We start from the raw sequence: 22,058 nt of genomic DNA, 5'->3' as shown, positions 1-22,058 counted from the left end.
CTATTTACTGCCTTTGTCCTATGTTTCGACCACACTTAGCTGTGTTATAATTAAATAAATAAATAAAAGTGGGGATCCCCTTTATAGCCCCCCTCTGCTGCACATAAATAGTTCTGTGCATTTCATGAGCTCGAAGTCTGTGAAATAACAAGTTGGGGAGTAAATTAACATTGGGATTCACAGGTCAGGCCCATCTGAGAGACGCAAGATGGACGACTCAATCCAGACAATCACATGTACAAAAAGGGTGATGGCTCCACCAGCATCCACACTGCAGCTCCCAGGAGTCACAGTTACTTCTAATCCTACAGGAAAACTGGCAATGAAGGTTTGAAGGGCTTCAACAGCAGAACCGCAACTATCCTGGACCAGTGATCTTGTATACAGCGCCAGGGAACAGGCCATGGCACTAAAGGAAACAACCGTGTTAGGATCAAATCAAGTTATTGAAGTCAACTAAAGATTGAGAGTATTACATGAAGAGCAGAGGATGTGGAGGTACACCAAGAAGACCCAGGAAGTGCACTGGTCAGAGGGCAACACAAAGAAAGCTCTATTTGTTGATTGACAGTTATTGTGATGGGTCAATGGGAACAGGCTAACCCGTCCACAGGTCACACCGCCACATGAGAGTTTGTCCACTGATTCAAAGGATGTTGGTTTAAATCAAAAAAAAAAAAAAAAAAACATGATTGGTTTAGCAATGTGATTCCAGTTCCCATAGATGAATGCTGTCGTTGTGTCCATGGGCAAGAGACGTAAAACACTTTCCTTTCCCCTTCTCCCAAGTTAACTTACTTTTTACTTTTTATCTCTACTCAAAAAAAAAACCAAACAAAAAAAAACGATAAAAGTTTGTTACGGCCACAGGCCTCCAGCCATATCTGTTTTGATGTGTGTGTGTGTGTCTGTCTGTGTGTGTGTGTCTGTGTGTGCGTCTGTGTGCGTCTGTCTGTGCGTCTGTGTGCGTCTGTCTGTGTGTCTGTCTGTGTGTCTGTCTGTGTGTCTGTCTGTGTGTGTGTGTGTGTGTGTGTGTGTGTGTGTGTGTGTGTGTGTGTGTGTGTGTGTGTGTGTGTGTGTGTGTGTGTGTGGAAGCCTCCATATCCAGACCCCCTGCTGTGATTGGTGAATTTGATTTAAGATGGCACCTGGATCCCCTCCTGCTGATTGGTGGAAGCCATGACACCTGGCCAATCCTGGGCCTCCACCTGGAGGACCAGCCCTATAAAAGGACCCGCCCCCTGCCACTCAGGGCAGCTGTTCTGTCTGTGGACTTGCCTGCCACCTGCATTGTGTCTCTTGGTGTATTTTGGTTGAGACACTAGAGTCCTTGTGACTTAGAGACTGGTTTTGTTTTTCTGTTGTTATTTTGTATATTTTGTTTTTATTAGCCTGCCTTAGTTACATCCATTTTCTACTCTGTTTAGAGCCTCCTTTTGTTAATTATTGGAAATAGTCCCCTTTTTTTAGCTTTACATTAACAATTCTTTTAAATAAATCACAACTTTAGTTTTACCATTTTACCATCTTGGTTATATTTGTTACTCCCCCTGTCCTTAGCAGAGCTGGGTCGTAACACTGTTACTTGACAACTACTGCTTCATGACATCACAAGGTGGAACAGAGCATTTTGAGTTTTGGAGATGCAGAGAGACTCATAATAAAGAGTTAGTCAAACATGTGTGAATGAAACAAAATACAACTCCAGGTGTGTTTTTGAGGAGGTATCAGCATTAGAACATGAAGCTGAAGCTCAATTTAAAGAGTCAATTTTGCATAATGTAAAACCTTTAATTAAAAATATGTTTATAACAACTGACAACACTTCCCAGAATTCTCAGTTTTACAATTCTCAGTAAAACCTGAACTTTCCACTTTTCAGGTAAACAAAACTCTTTTTGACAGATGTGCTATTGTCCTAAAGTGAAAACACTGAAATTCCATCTGTCAAAACTGTGGCCAAAAGCATCAGCTCTTTTCAATCTCTGATAACTTTTTGAACTTATATTATTATTGAAGTTGGAAATCGTGAGGAACTCCGGGTCATCCCACACAAGAAGAGGTCCTGGGATTATATTACTCAAGTACAAGTATAAAGTACATCTCCTTTCTGTTGAGTCCCACCAAGTCACTTTTTAACCATGAAATAGACAAAAATAAGATTGTTTTTTTTGTTGTTGTTTTTTTAATTGTACTGAGAATAGGGATGCACCGCTGTGTTGTCCATCTGCACTGATATTAAACAGTTTGATAGATCGGATATTGACCCCAAGACAACAGTTTATTTAATATTCCATTTTGGTTGATATAAACTGCTGTAATAAAACAATTTACTTACCAACATTGGCTCAAATCACATATTTGGATAATTGGTCATTTGTGTTTAAAGGAAATAAATCATAATTTTATTCTCTGCCCTGGTATCGGTTGATATCGGTATTGTGGATATTTAAAGCCAAAATATCGACATAAACAAAGAAAGTTGGAGCATCTCGAATTGAAAAACATATGTCCTCAGTGTGAGCGGGCTTGCCTCTCCACAAACATGACTCTTAGTTGACCTGGAAATGTCATTCAGACAAAACTAAATAATATCTCCAAAGAATTTATGAAAAAAAAAAAGTAAAAAGTACTTTCCAAACTGAGCAGCTGACACGTGGAGAAACCTGTTCTCTAGGAACTGAAACTGAACTGAAAATTACTTTTTGCCGAGTTGTTTTTGGCTCATTTTCCTCAGTTGAGAAACATCCACATTTGGCCGTGAAATTATCAGAAAAACTCATTTCCCTTGACCCTTATTAGATCTGACTTCTGTTTTCTATTAATCATTTTCAGTTTGGCTAATTTACCACTTTGTGTTCACCTCCACTCAGACCATAAGCAGTTATTCATGTCAAGTGTCTTGCCCAAAGACACAATGACATTATGAACCTTTCAGTTAAAGTGAGATGAGGAGAGAGGAAAACAGGCCACAGGAGAAATGTCAAACATCTGTAGCATTAAACTAAAGAGGACAACTGTTTTGGCTCTGAGACGGTGGCTCTGTCTGACTCTCCACATTATTCTCCTCTCAGGACACACTTTAGGGCTCACACCGTTTTCTGTGGTGTCCAGAAGTCCAGTGAAAAAGTGGTTCTCTCATGTTGAAAAGCCTTGAAAAGTCATGTTCAGCGCCGGTCACTCAACTGGACAATACAGACCACAATTCAACACAAGAGTCTGGGGAACTACAGTGGACAGAGACAGTGGCCGTCTGTGAGCCTGACCTTGCACAGAAGGATGGACTCTCCCGAAATTTCTGAGAATCCATCTTGCCGTGCTCCCATCGTGACGTTAAACAGGCAGATGGACCAATCATGTCGCAGCACTGAGGTTTCTACAGAAGTCAAAGGCAAAAACACCCAAATGAGCCAAAGGGTGCTGCGACGCTTTGACCAGTCAGATTCAAATAGTCGTCATGAAAGTCTGCATTTTCTGATTGTTTTCAGAGAGATGTTCTAGATAGTCTCTATTCACACTTACGTCACAAATTAGGAAGACGTTTAGAAACCTGGGTAGTTCCAGTGTAGTTCCCGACACTGGACTTGTGATCAAACCCACTGAAGTAAAAGTGATCAGAGGTAAAATGAAGACTGCAGACGTATGTGCTGTTTGGAATCATCTGGAATTTGGCCTCATCTCTTCTAATCACATGTACCAGTGTGCTCAGAGTTATGTGTCAGTGGGGAAATGATGAAAACTGAGAGATGGTCGGAATTGTTGATTCTCTGAACATAACGGAACACTACAATGACATGCAGATTGGATAGATTTTGTCAGACTTACTACCGTGAACAGAGCCCACTGGAAGTTGTCATCACATGTTTCCATGCGTGAATAGAGCCTGTTGATCAGGAGTGCAGAGGGACTGTTTCTTATTTCTTATTTTATTTATTTGTAAAGGGACAGTACATATTAATGAACATTAAAAATGTAAATATGTAAAGTTTATAGCAGCGTGGATCATTTCCATCTTCAGTCCCTCTGCAGGTTCATGTAAAATCATCTATAGGACGAGGAAAAGTACAACAACAATCACACAAAAGTACACAACACCAACACACTCACTATACACACAACACACACACTATACACACAACACACTTAAACTTGGTGACATATTTGGACATTGAACATCATGTTTTAAAGTTTTAGAAAATGCTGCAGTGTTGAAAGTTGTTGTACATGAGCAGCTCTGTGTTCATGTTTGAGCAGCTCCATAAGAAAAAGAGAGTTTGTCCAAAAACACTTTTACTAAACGGCCCAGAGCGTCGCCTCTAGAGCTGCTCTTGTGCGATTTGAATTTGTTTTCACAAACTCCTTTAGAGGAGGTGGAGCAAGATGATTAAAAACTTTGTAAACCAAAATTAAATCTTCATATTTGATTGTTGTGTCCCAATTTAGAAATGTGTATTTGTCAAGTATTCTGCAGTAGTGATCATTTGTGGGCTTTTTGTTTAATACTTTAAGTGATTTTTTATAAATAGTTTCAGCTAATTTAAGAGTAGTTTTATTTGTCAGAGTCTAACTACACAGCAAAAACTGGAGGGTTAAAATTTTAGGGTAAAATATTTCAGAGTTGTTTTTAACACCAAAAGTGTTATTTTAACTATTTGAAAGTTAAATGGAGGTTTGAGTTGGGGTTATTTGCCAGAGTTGATGTATTTGAGGTTAATTCAACTTTCTCTAGTGTTAATTCAACTTCTCTTAGTGTTAATTTGGCTCCTCCCATTCACCACGTCAAACTCTTGTGAGAGAAGACCAGTTTGAACCAGTTTTGTACATAATGTCATCTTAAATTAAATAAAATAAAGTAAAAAATAAAATAAAACACATCTGTGTGTTGTTTAGCTAAATCAGGATAACTCTACAAAGTGTTATCTGTTTAATCTCAAAATATTAATATAACTCTGGATTTCGGGGTTAAACAGGAACTTTGGTCCAGTGTTACTTAATGAACATTTCCAAACATGTTAAATTAACTCTAGAACAGATTGGACTCATATAAACTCTGAGAAAATGTTAAAGTTGATTCTGTGAGAGTCAATTTTAACACTCCACTTTTTGCTGTGTAGTAATGCATTAATTTAGGTGTGGCAAAATCATTGAATTTAAATACATAAATGCCAAGTTGGTCATTAGATTATTTCTTATATGTCGAAAATTTGATAAATGATATTTGATTTTATTCACTGTTCTTTTGATGTGTTGTTTGAACGACAGCTGTGGGTCCAGGGTGACTCCCAGATACTTCACTTCATGGACCAGTGGACTGTGACCTGTGATTCTGAATAAAACACATGTCCACATCTCAGAGAAAAGGCTGAGATGATGATTATTATTAGCTCATCAATATGGATTTGATTGATATTTATTATAGAAATCCATCCATTCAGTCATGTGAGCTGAATGTACTGGGCTGTGTGTCTGATCGTTCTGTGAATGTTTGATGAACAGTGCAGGTCTGTGCAGTGACTAACGGGTGAGGGACCAAACCCACAGACACTGCTCCATGTGAGCGTCCAGAGGAAATCCTGCAGCGAACAGCGTCTCAGTCTGGACACAGCACAAGAGCAGCGCTAAAGGCTCGTGATGTTAGCGTAAAGTGTCCGTATGTGTCACTACTTCCTGTCATCTCCACTTCCTGTTTCTGAGATCTAGTCCCAGTCGCCCAATTAGAACTCTCCACCGTTGTGAAAAAGGTCTGAGTTTTCACTGATACTGTGAGATGTGAAGAGTAACAGTGGGTTTAGTGTTAATTCACCAACTGTCTGTTTTCAGTCCTGAAAGAAAAATATAACCTCAGTGTTCATAATGACTCCACACAGTGTAGTCATATAAGGCCTTTCTGTGGGGAGTTTGCATGTTCTCCCTGTGTCTGGGTGGGTTTCCTCTGGGCTCTCCAGTTTTTGCATGTTTTTGGATTGATGGAGGCATTAGTTAAAAATCCTCCCGCTAATATAGTCCTGACCAAGCCCAGCAACAAGATCATGAAGATGAGTTCCTGGGTGCCCCATGTGCTGCACACTGCTCCTGTAAGGACGGATAAAATGTAGAGGACAATTTCCCTATGGGGATAATAAAAATAAATTAAAAAAAAAAGTACTGCAAAACAAACAAACAAACAAAAACATTTCCCCCCTCACATGTATTTTAAAAGCAGAAGATCACTGTTTGTCTGCATATAACAGCAGAGCATTTTCATCTGCAAACCAGGGAGTGTGTTGTTAGTATGCTAGTTGTTATCATTACTGTGATTGCTCTGGCCTCTAAAAGTTCTAAAAGCTTATATACACATCACTGTGAATAATTCAGATTTTGGGAAAGTGAAGAATCATTTAGGACCAGTGCAAACCAGTGAAAATGAACTTACAAATGTTCAGTAACAAAAAATGTTTGCTTTTATTTTACTTTTTTGTTATTAAGATCCTTCCCATCAAAAAAGCTGAGTAGGGGAGTTGTGTTTTGTTTCAGTTGTGTATGTTTGGATACAAAAATGCTGTTCTCCTAATTTCACATCCCAGAGCTCAAATCACCTTCAGTTCTTCAGTGGCTCACCTCTCCACTGATCTGAGCTGTAACTTGGCCTGCTTGTCATCAGGGACATAGATCAGTTTAATGCCACACTGTGTAATATTCTTGAAAAGCGATTTCATCTCCACTGAGATGAGAGCAGAAAAGTTACGCAGTGTGCCTTTAAGACAATAAAATGATGAGTGTCACTGTGGCCTCTCTAACTGCTCCTGCAGTCTTTTCCTGGTACAGTCATCTGACTTACAGCACTATTGTTGCTGCTCGCAAACAGGAAGTCTGATGATTATGACTTCCTGTCTCACCTGGGCTCTTTGTGTCGCGGCGCTAAACGTCCCCTCTTCACTGTACCCTCTGATTACAGTTCCTGTTTAGCCCTGACCTGTGACCTCCTTCCTGCGGCTGGTAGACCCATCACTGGCTCCAGAACGCTGAGGAGCCCCGAGGGAACGAAGGGCACCGCGAAGAGGCCGTGCCCCCCACCGTGACCCCCGCACAACAGACACGAGGCATGAGGAGAAACCATGAGAGCGGGCAATAAGGAAGTGCTTGTGTGTGGCGGTGTGTGGCGGGGACGGAGCGTGTAGACGTCATGGTGACATCATTGGTTTTATGATACATACGTGTGGTGGGCATCCTTGTATCTGCTCAGGGACACTGCACAACAATACAGCCAAGAGAGGGACTTTCTGGAGCAGTCTACCATGTTATAATGTTGTTCCCTCATCAAAAACATGTCTGCAGAGGTTTTACATGCATGTTTGAGTAATGTAGCGATCTCTTCCAGGCCCTAGTCAAACCCTTCTTTGGTACGGTGACCAGATTTTCAAAATAAAAAAACTGGGACACTCCCGGTGTGTGGTGGTTGGTAAGAATAAAATTGTGAAACAAGTGAGTAATTAAAGAAAATTGTTCTGCACTCGGCCCTAATGTGAGTCAGTATAGTGACATTTTCTTAGTGTTTTGGTCGTTTTTATGTAGTTTTTGTGTATTTGACCAAAACAAATGAATAGAGACACATGGGATATTTCTTGTATAAAACTGGGACAAATCACTGGTTTTGTATAAATCTGCTGGGATAGAGGACACAAGACTCAAAACTGGGTCTGTGCCGGGTAAATAGGGACGTCTGGTCACCCTAGACTTAAGGTTTGTAGTACAATCCTAAAGCTCAGCCCATATGCACCTGCACACCCCGTTTTCATAAATATACAATAGCATGATTTAAACAATACACTACAGCTTCACAAACCCGATGTGATGTGCAGTAGTTTAATAAGACAAATGCACGGTAATAGGCTCTATTCACGCTCACACTTACATCACAAACTAGGAAAGATGGAAGATTGGAAAGATGCAATTACATCTTCCCAGACCCAGTTTTCTTCATCTCCATGTCATTGTAGAGTTTGGCTAATCAACAATTCCAACCATAGCTCAGTTTTCATCATTTCTCCACTGACACGTAACTCTGAGCACACTGGTACATGTGATTAGAAGAGATGAGGCCAAACTCCAGATGATTCCAAACAGCACATACATCTGCAGTCTTCATTTTACCACTGATCCACTTGATCACAGTCGGTCGGTGAGTCCAGTGTCGGGAACAACACCGGAAGTTGTCATCGCATGTTTCCGAACGTCTTCCCGGTTTGCGACGTAAGCGTGAACAGAGCCTCTTGTGTTGTGATAGTGCTTCTTAAACATGTTAATATATTGTTTTTTGGTTTAAAAAATAGCATTTTCTAAACAATAAAAGGCAACATGATGATCTAAATATGTGTAAGCAGTTAATATATCACAGAAAAGCTGGAGGTGCCAGGATATAGGATGATACAAATTAATACATGGAGTCAGTTTGGTGTAAATACTTGTGCGGATTAAATGTACAGATAATTTGGATTTTCAACATTAAATCGTAGTACTTTCTATGTAATCCCTCAGTGGTCCAGGTTGGTTCACAGTGGTCCATGTGTGTATACTAGTCTATGTGCTCTTCTACTTGTTCTGATGCGACTCAACATCATTCTAAAACTGTTCAGGAAAGGTTCATTTCTGTTTTATGAAAGTGACATTTTTAGTATTGATACCTGCACAAATGAGTATCTAGTTTCAATACTAGTTCAAGTAGCATCTGATTTTTTGACAACCTTCCAGGTTCTATAGAATCCATCCTTCAGTACTGTTATATAAGCTGTTCTCTTGGGGGTTTAGGGTCAGTTTCCTGATCTGCATTCTCTGTTCATATCCCTCCTGTAACAAAACCCATCTCCTCACACAGACCTTGAGTGATCAGAGCACACACAGAGTGTTTTTACAGCTGAACTGTCTCCACACATGCACATGAGTTAATGAGGTGGATAACTGCGCTCGAGAGCTGCTCCTCAGTCTTTAGTCAAGTCCAGGCTGAGCAGATGATCCACAAGCCGATAGTATAGATCTGTGATGTCCTGCCATAGATCCAGAGTGAAGGGTACAAGTCTATCACCGGGACACACTGCTCCGCTGTGGACACTGGGACTGTACTGGAGGAATCACACACTGAGTAAAGAAGTGGACAGAGCGAATGTGACGTCACCCACAGAGTTCAGCTCCACTCAATAGACTTTAATTTATTTAACTGACAAAACAGTGAAAGAAAAAACAACCACAATCATGTGTTGTGCATTAATATGAACATGTTAAGACCAGAAGGACGAGGCTCACAGCAGCAGGTACAGAGACGGGCCATAATATTCCAGTGTAAGTGAACTTCCTTTTTGGAACGCAGCAGCAGCTATAGGGCGTTTATATATATACAGTCTGTGGAGTTCAGTTTGTCTGGAGTGTGCAAGTCTTACCCATGAGGAATTCTTTCTGGGAACTCTCCATTCTGTATTGAACAGATACATATGTACTCTAGTTTATGAAACTGTTGACCTTTTTTCTGTACTCTTTTTGGTTCTAAAGTTCCATATGTTTTAAACAGACCATGTATGAAACATGGAACAAAAATTATTTCCCAAATTTCAAAGACCTGCAAATCATGTCAATAAATGGATGTATTTCATCATATCTTGTGTTATTCCATCTTTGAACTGTTGATGAAGGTACATGATTTTTCAAAAAAAAGTATTTAAAATGATAAAATTTGCTTGGAAGGACTGACATATTTTATAGAAATAGTTTCCTTTCATTTTGAAGTAATATTAAAGTATTCAGAAGAAAAAAGCGACAAATGATGTAAAATCCTGCACCTTCTACTTGTTTGAACAATTTTCCCTCCGTTACTTTTCCCTCCGTTACCATGACCTTTCTTAATAAAAAATCTCATGAGTCAAAAAGTAAGAGGTTTTTCAACCTAATCTTGTACCATATGGTAGAAAACTATATGAAGCAAATATTCAAACCAGTTTGTTAAGGATATGGAAGTGAGAACCAAGAGTTATCACTGTTTGGATTTATTGCCCAAAAAGTGCTGCATATTTCATTCCCTCTGTTACCAACATGAGTTTTTTAATTTTTTGTCAACAACTTGAAAGAATATCACAGGTTTAACTTGACCCTGTTGGAGTGTAACTCTTTCCTACATTCTGATACTTTACTTATTTCAATAGTCCCTCTAGTTTCTGAATAAGAGACATTTGAATGTCAAAAATCTGCCCCTGTTTCCCTCCGTTACCACTTGACCGGACCGATAACATAAATATCACATAGCATGTTTAATGTTTATTTTATTTTGTTCATTATTATTTTATTATTTGTGTTTATTTTAGAGTACAGTACAGATGTTAAAAGTGTAATAGCCAAAGCACTAGTTTCTGTTCGTCTGAATTTTATAAATAGAAGCTGGTGGCTGGTGGAGAAACAAGTGCACGTGCAGTAATAAATTCACTCATATATATTTTCATTACGTGTCCAGTCGCTGCTGCTTGAAGAAAATGGACTATAGCAACTTTCTGTCTTCTAGTTGTTAAAAGAATGAGAACTTCGTACATCAGTTACTAGAGATGGGTGTGTTCGAGAAGAGGGAGCAGCCCAAGAACACAGAGAAAAATCCTGCACACCATCGTACTTGCAAATTGTGAGATTTATTAGGACAATCCTAATCATGCAGGATTTTTCTCTATGTCTTCTAGCTGTTGTCAGTATTACTGTGGTGTCAAACTCAACTTGAGAAAATAACCTCATAATAAACTCATCGCTGTGAATAATCAGGATGTTCTGAACGCAGAAGGTCAGTGAGGAAGAACTTTGGACACGTCAAACCGTTTCAAATAAACTCCTTCTGTGTTTCACGTTTTAAAAATCAGAGCGTGTAAGGTGTTGTCTCCATGAAGATGTTATTGCTTTGTCTGGAATGTTTCACAGTATGGCATTAAACCTTTCTATCTCCATGGACACCAAACCAGATCAAGTTACAGGTCAGATCTGTGGAGAGGCGATCACAGCCCATCACAGTCCCAATGTCTGTTTTTCTAGGAATTTTTGAGCTTTAAAACCACCTGTAATTGAATAAATGTAAAGTAGATCTGTTTAATGTCACACTGTGGAACATTCCAGGCAGCGCAATGACATCTCCATAGTAACAAGCAGGTGACCGACATCCAGCCAAAAAGTTACACAGTGCACCTTTAACTAACAGAACTATGTAACATGTAAAAAAAAAAAAAAAAAAACACAATTAAACATAAAATTTTACTACTTCCTCGGCACTTCCTGTTTCCTGGAGCCTACAATGAGCTGGTTACTACTTCTAAGAAAACTGTTAACCATAATGACAAAACAAGATGCTGGATTTTCTGAGAATGTGTCACAAACATGAGAAAGTGACCTATTTTTGTAACACGTTCGGTTAACAAATCTGTGAATAGCAAAGTTATGATGAATTTTCAAAACTTAAAACTACCGGACCTGATTTTCTTTCCATGTTTTTGAGTAAAATTTGTCTTCCAGCACGGACATATTGTATAAGCAGGTATTAGGGTCAAATAAGTCCCTGGTGAACTTTCTACATGTAATTCTAAAGTGTTTTAATGGAAAGGAGTAAATTTTGCTCTGTAAAAAGTGCTTATAAACTCATCTCTGTGAAGAACTTGGATGTTTTGAATGAATAAGGTAAGTGAGGAAGAACTTTAGAACTGCAAACTGGTTCAAATGAACTTGTTTTCACATTTTTAACTTAAAATCAGTTGCATCATCTTCAACTGAATGGTACAGCATTGTTACGTTTCATTTATTCATTTTTTTATTTGACCTTTATTTAAGGCAAGGCAAGGCAAGTTTATTTGTATAGCACAATTCGTACACAAAGTAATTCAAAGTGCTTTACAGAATAAGAAATACATTAAAATCATAATAAAAACAAATCAAAACATAAATAATCATGAAGATTAAAATTAAAAAAGAGAGACATAAATTGGAGAGAAGAGTGCAGAATGAAAACCTTTCAGTTATATGCACAGTTAAACAGAAATGTTTTGAGCCTGGATTTAAACAGCGTCACAGAAGAGTCTGTCTCACATGTTCAGACTGTTCCAGGTTTTAGCTGCATGAACCTGAAACTCTGACTCCCCTTGTTTAGTTCTGACTCTGGGCACCAGCAGGAGGCCGGTCCCTGAGCTCCTCAGAGTGTGAGATGTTCATATGACACTAACATGTCACAGATGTACTTTGGTGCTCGGCCATGGAGAGACTTGTACACAAGCAGAGCTGCTTTAAAGTCTATTCTCTGAGGCACAGGAGCCAGAGCAGAGACCTGAGCACAGGACTTATGTGCTCGTACTTCCTAGTTCGAGTAAGGACCCGAGCTGCAGCGTTCTGGATGTTCTGGATGTTCTGCAGCGTCTCACAGCTCGTTTGGAGAGACCAGTGAGCAGAACATTACAGTATCTAACCTACTGGAGACAAATGCATGGATAAGTTTCTCCAAGTCTGATTTAGACAGTAAACCTTTGATTTTTGCTATGTTTTTTAGATGGTAAAAGGCTGCAGATGTTATTGATTTTATGTGACTGTTAAAGTTCAAGTCTGAGTCCATTATTACCCCTAGATTTCTTGCCTGATTTGAAGGTTTTAGAGAGAGAGACTGGAGGTGACTGCTGACACTGTCCCTTTGTTTCTGTGGACCAAACACTATGACTTCAGTCTTGTCAGAGTTTAGCTGGAGAAAGTTGTTTTGCATCCACACACTGATCTGTTGGATGCAGTGACCAAGTGAGTCCACTGGTCCATAGTCTCCTGCTGCCAGAGAGACGTAGATCTGAGTGTCGTCTGCATAATTGTGGTACAACACGTTATTGCTGCTTATTAACTGGCCTAATGGCAGCATGTAGAGATTGAACAACAGGGGGCCCAGGATTGACCCCTGACGCACCCCACAGGTCAGGGCCATGTCATCTGAGACACAGTTTCCAATTTCAACAAAATACTTCCTGTCTTCTAGATAGGACTTGAACCAGTTTAGTACAGTACCAGAGATGCCCACCCAGTCCTCTAGTCTCTGTAAGAGGATCCCATGATCGACAGTGTCAAAAGCAGCACTCAGATCTAACAGGATCAAGACTGAGACTTTGCCTGCATCAGTGTTCAGGCGGATGTCATTTGTCACCTTGATAAGAGCAGTCTCAGTGCTGTGGTGGGCTCTAAAACCTGACTGGAAAACATCAAAGGAGTTGTTCATTTGGAGAAAGTTCGTAAGCTGTTGGTAAACAGCTTTTTCAAGGACTTTGCCAAAAAACGGCAGATTTGAGATGGGTCGGAAATTGTTCAGTACTGTGGCATCAAGACTGCTCTTCTTTAGGAGAGGCTTAATGACCGCAGTTTTCAATGCGTTTGGGAATGTTCCAGATTGAAGTGACATGTTAACTATGTGAGTGAGTGGTGAAAGTAAACTGTTGAGGACAGACTTTAGAAATCTAGTGGGTAACATGTCCAGGCAGCAAGTAGATGAACTCAGACTGGTAACGATCTCTAAAACAGTTTTGTCAGTTACAGGTGCAAAGTGATTCAGCTCTAAGTGTCTCTGTGGCTGCATGCTTGTTATTTGTGTTGTGGAATTGATGGCATTTTTGATGCCCTGAACTTTGTCATTAAAGAAAACTGCAAACTCATTACATTTAGATGTGGAAATTAGTTCTTAGTGGCAGTGGAGCTGGAGGGTTTGTTAATCTGTTCACTGTTTGCAAACAGGACACGAGAGTTGTTACTGCAATTACCAATAATGTCTGAAAAATACTTCTCTCTTGTTTTACTCAAAGTGTAGTTGTACATATGCATTGTTCCTCTGTAAATCTCATAATGAACCTGGAGGTTTGACTTGCGCCATTTCCGCTCAGCCTTCCGGCACTCCCTTTTCTGTGCCCTGACTGAGTCATCATTCCTCCACGGAGCTTTTTGCCTATCTTTAACCATTTTAACCTTTATCGGGGCGATGGCATCCAGAACATTCAAAACACTCAAAGTCACAGAGTTCAACACATCATCAACATTAGAACATGAGGCAATTTCAAAATGTATCATTTCCATGAACAGTGCACCTGTGTTATCATTTATGTGTCTCCTTCGAACAACTGTAGGAGCAGCCGGTGGTTTGGGAATAACAGACAGGTCAAAGAAGACACAGAAATGATCAGACAGAGCAACATCAACCACATTGACATTTGAAATATTTACACCCTTTGTAATGAGCAGGTCCAGAGTGTGCCCTCTGTTGTGAGTGGGCTCACTGACATGCTGAGTCAGACCAAAAGTTTCAAGGACAACACTAAGCTCTTTGGCATTTTTGTCACACACATTATCCACATGTACATTAAAATCACCTGTAATGACTAAACCATCAAAGTCTGTGCAAACAACTGAAAGCATCTCAGTAAAATCATCAATAAAACTTTGACAGTGCTGAGGAGGTTTGTATATGACTATGTAGAGTCTGGACGGTGATTGTTTTAGCTCCATTTTGAAGGAAACATACTCAAATGATGAAAACACCCCAAATGACAACCTGTGTGTAACCAAATGATCTCTAAAAAATGCACACACTCCTCCACCCTTTTTATTTGCTCGTGTTTCAGATTCAAATTTGAAGTTGGGAGGGGTTGATTCCACTAGCACTGCATGACCTGTGTTTTTGTCAAGCCATGTTTCAGTTAAAAACATAAAGTCAAGATTAAAAGAAGAAATAAAATCATGAATTAGAAATGATTTGTTACATAAAGATCTGACATTGAGCACAGCAAGTTTCTGATTAGTTTCAGTAGGACTGGATGTTATCTTCTTACAGGGAATGTGAACTAAATTTCTCTGATTAGACAGTCTAACTGTCCTTCTTTTAATCCATCTACGTGTTGTAACTGGAGATAAAGCTCCATCGCAGGGCCCCAGCCTGATATTACCTTTATCATGACTGTATGTCCTGGGACAGCAGAGGCCCTGTGCGTCCTAGCTCTTGGTGATAACAGCTCTGGGGAAAGGCGGGGGAGGGCGAGCAGGGGAGAGTTTGGGTAAGTGACCAGGTGAGGGACCAGGTGAGGGCCGAGGAGGTGGCCGAGGAGGTGGAATACGGGGAGGTTTGGGTGAGGGGCCTGGTAAGGACCGAGGAGGTGGAGTAGGGGGAGGTTTGGGTGAAAAATTTAGAGGGGAGAAGCTGAGAGAGTCTCTGGTGGTGAAACAGGCACAGTTTTGTATGGGGGAGAGTTCAACATAACCCTTGACCGTGCTATGTTAGGTGTGAGAGGAACCATCTTGATTCCCGATCTGATGAGGCTTTCTAGATGGTTGGGCAGTGCCATGGGTGAAGGTGGGGAGGAGAAGGAGAGTGAAGAGTCCGTTGATGGAGTAGATGTAGCAAGGGGGACTCCAGGCTGGTCTGTGGGCAGCGGAGGTGATGGGTGTGCTGGTGGCGCTGGGGGAGGTGGTGGTGGTGTTGCTGACTCATTCTCTGGGGGAGGTGGTGCTGCTGACTTGTTCTCTGGGGGAGGGGAAGGTGGTGATGCTGACTTGTTCTCTGGGGGAGGGGGAGGTGGTTCTGCTGACTTGTTCTCTGGGGGAGGGGAGGTGGTTCTGCTGACTTGTTCTCTGGGGGAGGGGGAGGTGATGATGCTGCTGAGTTGTTGTCTGGGGGAGGGGGAAGTGGTTGTGGTTGTGGCAGCGGTGGTGCTGTCAATGGTGCTGACTTGTTGGCTGGTTCTCTGTTAGGTGCAGCAGGGATGCTTCTCCCATTTCTCTTTTCTCTCACTGGATGCACAGGACCCTGTCCAGGCCGGTGCCTCAGAGCGTGGAGGAGGTTTTCCGTCAACACTCTCACTCCACCTCTGCTTAGGTGTGGGCCATTTCCCTCGAACAGGTCCTTCCGTTTCCAAAAAAGATCAAAGTTCTCAATGTAGTGCAATCCTTTGGCCGCGCACACATTCAGCAGCCACGTGTTCAGCTGAAACAGTCGGGTAAATTTGTTCCTGTTCCTTAGGTCTATGTTGGGAAGAGGTCCACTGATAAATGTCTTAATCTCCACTTTATTAAGCTCCTCGAATAATTTTGTGAAATCCCTTTTCAAGACTTCACTCTGTTCCATTCTGATGTCCACTGCACCCACATGCACAATCAGCTGTTTGACCCCTTGGTGTGTTGACAAAACACACCAAAAAGTCTCATTGAGTTTTCTTTTTCCAGAGAAACTCGGCCAAGGCAGTAGCTACAAACAATACAGAACAGTCAAATCATAAAGTATCACAACAGAAAACCATTTGCATCTCTCAAGAAAAACACACACATGTTTTGGTCACTTTCAATTTCCTTCAACTAATCAAGTGACGCCACAGATTCCAACTGAATATCTTTGGTAAATGATTTCCCAAACATGGTGCCGCGTAGGAAGGAGCAGGTTTTCCCGGCTCCGAGGCACCGAGGGACAGTAAAAAGTAACTGGGAGGAGGAGTAAGTTGGTGACTACCTAAGATCGTGTTAAGGAGATTACTGATGTGCCCCTGAAGGTTCCTCAGTGTGGCTTTCTGAAGAAATATTAACCAGTGTTGTTTTTTGTGAACTGTTAGTGATGTTCAGGCAGATAAACCATAAAGAGACTTTTGGGGATAAACCTCAGTGATGCAGATACACAGAGTCCTGCACCGGGACGAGTACAGACCATTTAATGTTATGGAATTTTATGGGCAGGTAAGAGAGCGGGTCGTAAACACACACGGACGGGTCAGGACTAAACCAGGACTACACCAGGACTACACCAGGACTACACCAGGACTAAACCAGGACTAAACCAGGACTACAACCAGGACTACACCAGGACTACACCAGGACTACACCAGGACTAAACCAGGACTACACCAGGACTACACCAGGACTACACCAGGACTAAACCAGGACTAACACCAGGACTACACCAGGACTACACCAGGACTACACCAGGACTACACCAGGACTAAACCAGGTTTAAACCAGGACTAAACCAGGACTACACCAGGACTACACCAGGACCTAAACCAGGACTAACCAGGACTAAACCAGGACTACACCAGGACTACACCAGGACTAAACCAGGACTACACAGGACTAAACAGGACTACACCAGGACTAAACCAGGACTACACCAGGACTAAACCAGGACTACACCAGGACTAACCAGGACTAACCAGGACTAAACCAGGACTAAACCAGGACTACACCAGGACTAAACCAGGACTACACCAGGACTACACCAGGACTAAACCAGGACTACACCAGGACTAAACCAGGACTACACCAGGACTAAACCAGGACTACACCAAGACTAAACCAGGACTACACCAGGACTAAACCAGGACTACACCAGGACTACACCAAGACTAAACCAGGACTAACAGGACTAACCAGGACTAACACCAGGACTAAACCAGGACTAACCAGGACTACACCAAGACTAAACCAGGACTACACCAGGACTAAATCAGGACTACACCAAGACTACACCAGGACTAAATCAGGACTACACCAAGACTAAACCAGGACTACACCAGGACTAAACCAAGACTACACCAAGACTAAACCAGGACTACACCAAGACTAAACCAGGACTACACCAGGACTAAACCAGGACTACACCAGGACTAAACCAGGACTACACCAGGACTAAACCAGGACTAAACCAGGACTACACCAAGACTAAACCAGGACTACACCAGGACTAAACCAGGACTACACCAAGACTAAACCAGGACTACACCAAGACTAAACCAGGACTACACCAAGACTAAACCAGGACTACACCAGGACTAAACCAGGTTTAAACCAGGACTACACCAGGACTAAACCAGGACTACACCAGGACTAAACCAGGACTACACCAAGACTAAACCAGGTTTAAACCAGGACTAAACCAGGACTACACCAAGACTAAACCAGGACTACACCAGGACTAAACCAGGACTACACCAAGACTAAACCAGGTTTAAACCAGGACTACACCAAGACTAAACCAGGACTACACCAGGTCTAAACCAGGTCTAAACCAGGTCTAAACCAGATCTAAACCAGGTTTAAACCAGGACTACACCAGGACTAAACCAGGTCTAAACCAGGACTTATCTTGGATTTAAGAGAGACAGAACCCCGAGACCATGGAGAAGGGTGTCCACAAAGTGTGATCGGGGGACGGCTGCACTTATTTCCATGGAGTGCAGAGCTCTGTGCCAGTCACTGGGCAGTCTACACGGGCGCACCTCCAACCCCATCCCGACAGTGAGTCCTGGTTCAGTTCTGATTTAGTCCTGATTTAGTCCTGGTTTAGTCCTCTTTAATCCTGGTTCAGTCCTAGTTCAGTCCTGGTTTTGTTCTCCTGGTTCAGTCCTGGAATCAGTCCTAGGCTAGTCCTGAGTTAGTCCTGAGTTAGTCCTGGGTTAGTCCTGGGTTAGTCCTGGTTCAGTCTGTGGTTTGTGCGGTGTGAAAGTCTCAATCACTGTTTCTTCTGCTCAGTAAATAAATCCTGTGAAGTGATGACAGTCGAGTCACGTCTGTGAATTCATGTTCGTACTGAAGAAAACGAAACCGTTTCATTTCAGTTCGTGATTGTAATTCTTGAAGTTATAACTTTTCAATTCATATTCTGATGGATGCTTCAGTTAGAATAATAATAAATCTGTGTGTGATTTATCACAGGCACAGGCGGGTAACAGGTGGAATGTTAACGGGTCTGGGTGGGTGCAGGTTTAACTTTGAAATAATCTCGTTTTAACGGGCTGGTGTGGTGATGTACTGTGCAGGTGCAGGTGGGTGTGGGTCTCCAAAAATGGACCCGTGCAGGACTCTGATACACAGAGTCCAGTTTGTGGAAGACGGAGCTGCATAAACAAATATCATCATCATCCAGAACAGAAAGTTGCTTTCACCAGTTTTTTTCATTTAATAAATGTCAGATCATTTTTCATGCTTTAGACCACAGTGTTTTTGCTGAAACTTTATTAAAATAAAAAAAAATCTCCTGTGTGTGCAATGCATTTTTTTCACTTTTAATTTGCTGCACCTTTGCTCCTCTACAAGAACTTTGGTGTGTATTTTCTGTTTTATTTGATGTTTTAATGAATGGTCAGTGGTTTTCTAATTGATTAAATCATCAAGGAACCACTCACACATTCACACACATTCACACACACATTCACACACATTTACACACATTCACACACACATTCACACACATTCACACACATTCACACACACATTACACACACATTTCACACACATTCACACACATTCACACACACACATTCACACACATTCACACACATTCACACACACACACACACATTCACACACACATTCACACACATTCACACACACATTCACACACACACATTCACATTCACGCACATTCACACACACACACACATTCACACACACACACACATTCACACACATTCACACACATTCACACACACATTCACACACATTCACACACACATTCACACACATTCCATTCACACACATTCACACACATTCACACACATTCACACACATTCACACACACATTCACACACATTCACACACACATTTACACATTCACACACATTCACACACATTCACACACACATTCACACACACATTCACACACATTCACACACATTCACACACATTCACACACACATTCACACACATTCACACACACATTCACACACATTCACATTCACACACATTCACACACACATTCACACACATTCACACATTCACACACATTCACACACATTACACACACACACATTCACACACACATTCACACACACATTCACACACACATTCACACACACATTCACACACACATTCACACACATTCACACACATTCACACACATTCACATACACATTCACACACATTCACATTCACACACACATTCACACATTCACACATTCACACACACATTCACACACATTCACACACATTCACACACATTCACACACACACATTCACACACATTCATTCACACACACATTCACACACATTCACACACATTCACACACATTCACACATTCACACACATTCACATACACATTCACACACACATTCACACACATTCACACACATTCACACACATTCACACACATTCACACACACATTCACACACACATTCACACACACATTCACACACACATTCACACACACATTCACACACATTCACACACACATTCACACACACACACACATTCACACACATTCACACACATTCACACACATTCACACACATTCACACACATTCACACACATTCACACACACATTCACACACATTCACACACATTCACACACACATTCACACACATTCACACACACATTCACACACACATTCACACACATTCACACACACATTCACACACATTCATTCACACACATTCACACACATTCACACACATTCACACACACACACACATTCACACACATTCACACACACATTCACACACACATTCACACACACATTCACACACATTCACACACACACATTCACACACATTCACACACATTCACACACATTCACACACATTCACACACATTCACACACATTCACACACACACACATTCACACACATTCACAGCGTTCATCTGTAGGAGCTGGAATCACATTGCAAACTGCTCTGCTGATGATGTTTATTATGCTGAGAGCAGGACTCACTGCACTCTACCAACTGAACTACTGCTGCTTAATCAGAAAGACATCAGATACTTTAGACATAAAGAAATCCAGGCACTCCAAACAAGTAAAAGTCGCACGAGGAAAAGTAGAGTTAAAAGGCCTTTATTTAAATGGCCAAAGCCGACATGACTGGTCTTCATCAGGGCTTAGGTAAAAATTAAAGTATGGATGTGTCTTTTAAAAAACACACCAACCAATGATCAGGACAGATGTTAATCAGAGACACACGAAGAAGGTGTAAGAACATGCAACATGGCACAGGCAAACCAATGGGCTCTCAAACCAGGAAGACGTTTGGAAAGATGTGATGACAACTTCCTCTGGGTTCTGTTCATTGTAGTAAGTCTGACAACATCTTGGAAAAATGAGAAAATGTCCCAGTTTTCTTCATCTCCATGTCATTGTAGTGTTTCGTTATGTTCGGATAAACAACAATTCCAACCACCCTCAGTTTTCATCATTTCTCCACTGACACCCAACTCTGAGCACACTGGTACATGTGATTAGAAGAGATGAGGCCAAACTCCAGATGATTCCAAACAGCACATATGTCTGCAGTCTTCATTTTACCACTGATCACATTTACTTCAGTGGGTTTTGGTCGGTCGGTGAGTCCAGTGTCGGGAACTACACCGGAAGTTATCATCGCATGTTTCCAAACGTCTTTCTGATTTGTGACACAAGTGTGAATAGAGCTTATAGTATAAAATAAAATAAAAAATAACAATACAAATAATGAAAAAATTTACATATAACATTCAGAAAAAAAACAAGACAAGTCAAAGTCCTCATTATACGAGGACTGAAGCAGAGTGTCTTTGCCATTTTCACAAAAATGTCGAGCCATTTGGTAATTCTGGTCCTTTTTTACTCTGCTCTCAGATTTCAGATACTGGTCTCTCATGACAAACTAAAAGTTAAGATACTAAACTAGGGGTCTCAAACTCAAATTACCTGGGGGGCTACATTAGATAAAGTCTGAGTGAGGCTGGGCCGCATTGAGTATTCGATAAATAGCGGTTGCAAGAAAAAAAGAAACTGATACGTCTACTCTTCTTCTTTTGCCTACTCCTTGCTGGTTGAAACTTGGCTACGCCCGCAGTAGGGGGGTGGGATTGTGCGTACATCTACCGTGGGCCGCACTGACATTATTCTTTGGAATGAGTGGAGGGCTGCAAAAAATCCTTCCGAGGGCCGCAGTTGGCCCCCTGGCCGTGAGTCTGAGACCCCTGTACTAAACAATACAATTCTTCCTTGAGGGTGTCACCAATATAAGCATAAGCATATATAAGCATATGTATAAGCAAGAAAATAAACAGCAACTGACCAAAAAGAAGTTTGTAATGTGTT

This window comes from Boleophthalmus pectinirostris, unplaced genomic scaffold (assembly GCF_026225935.1).
Source record: "Boleophthalmus pectinirostris isolate CB_2022bp ecotype Guang Dong unplaced genomic scaffold, ASM2622593v1 HiC_scaffold_16, whole genome shotgun sequence".
In the NCBI taxonomy this organism is placed as follows: Eukaryota; Metazoa; Chordata; class Actinopteri; order Gobiiformes; family Gobiidae; genus Boleophthalmus; species Boleophthalmus pectinirostris.
This window is presented reverse-complemented; position numbering follows the sequence as displayed.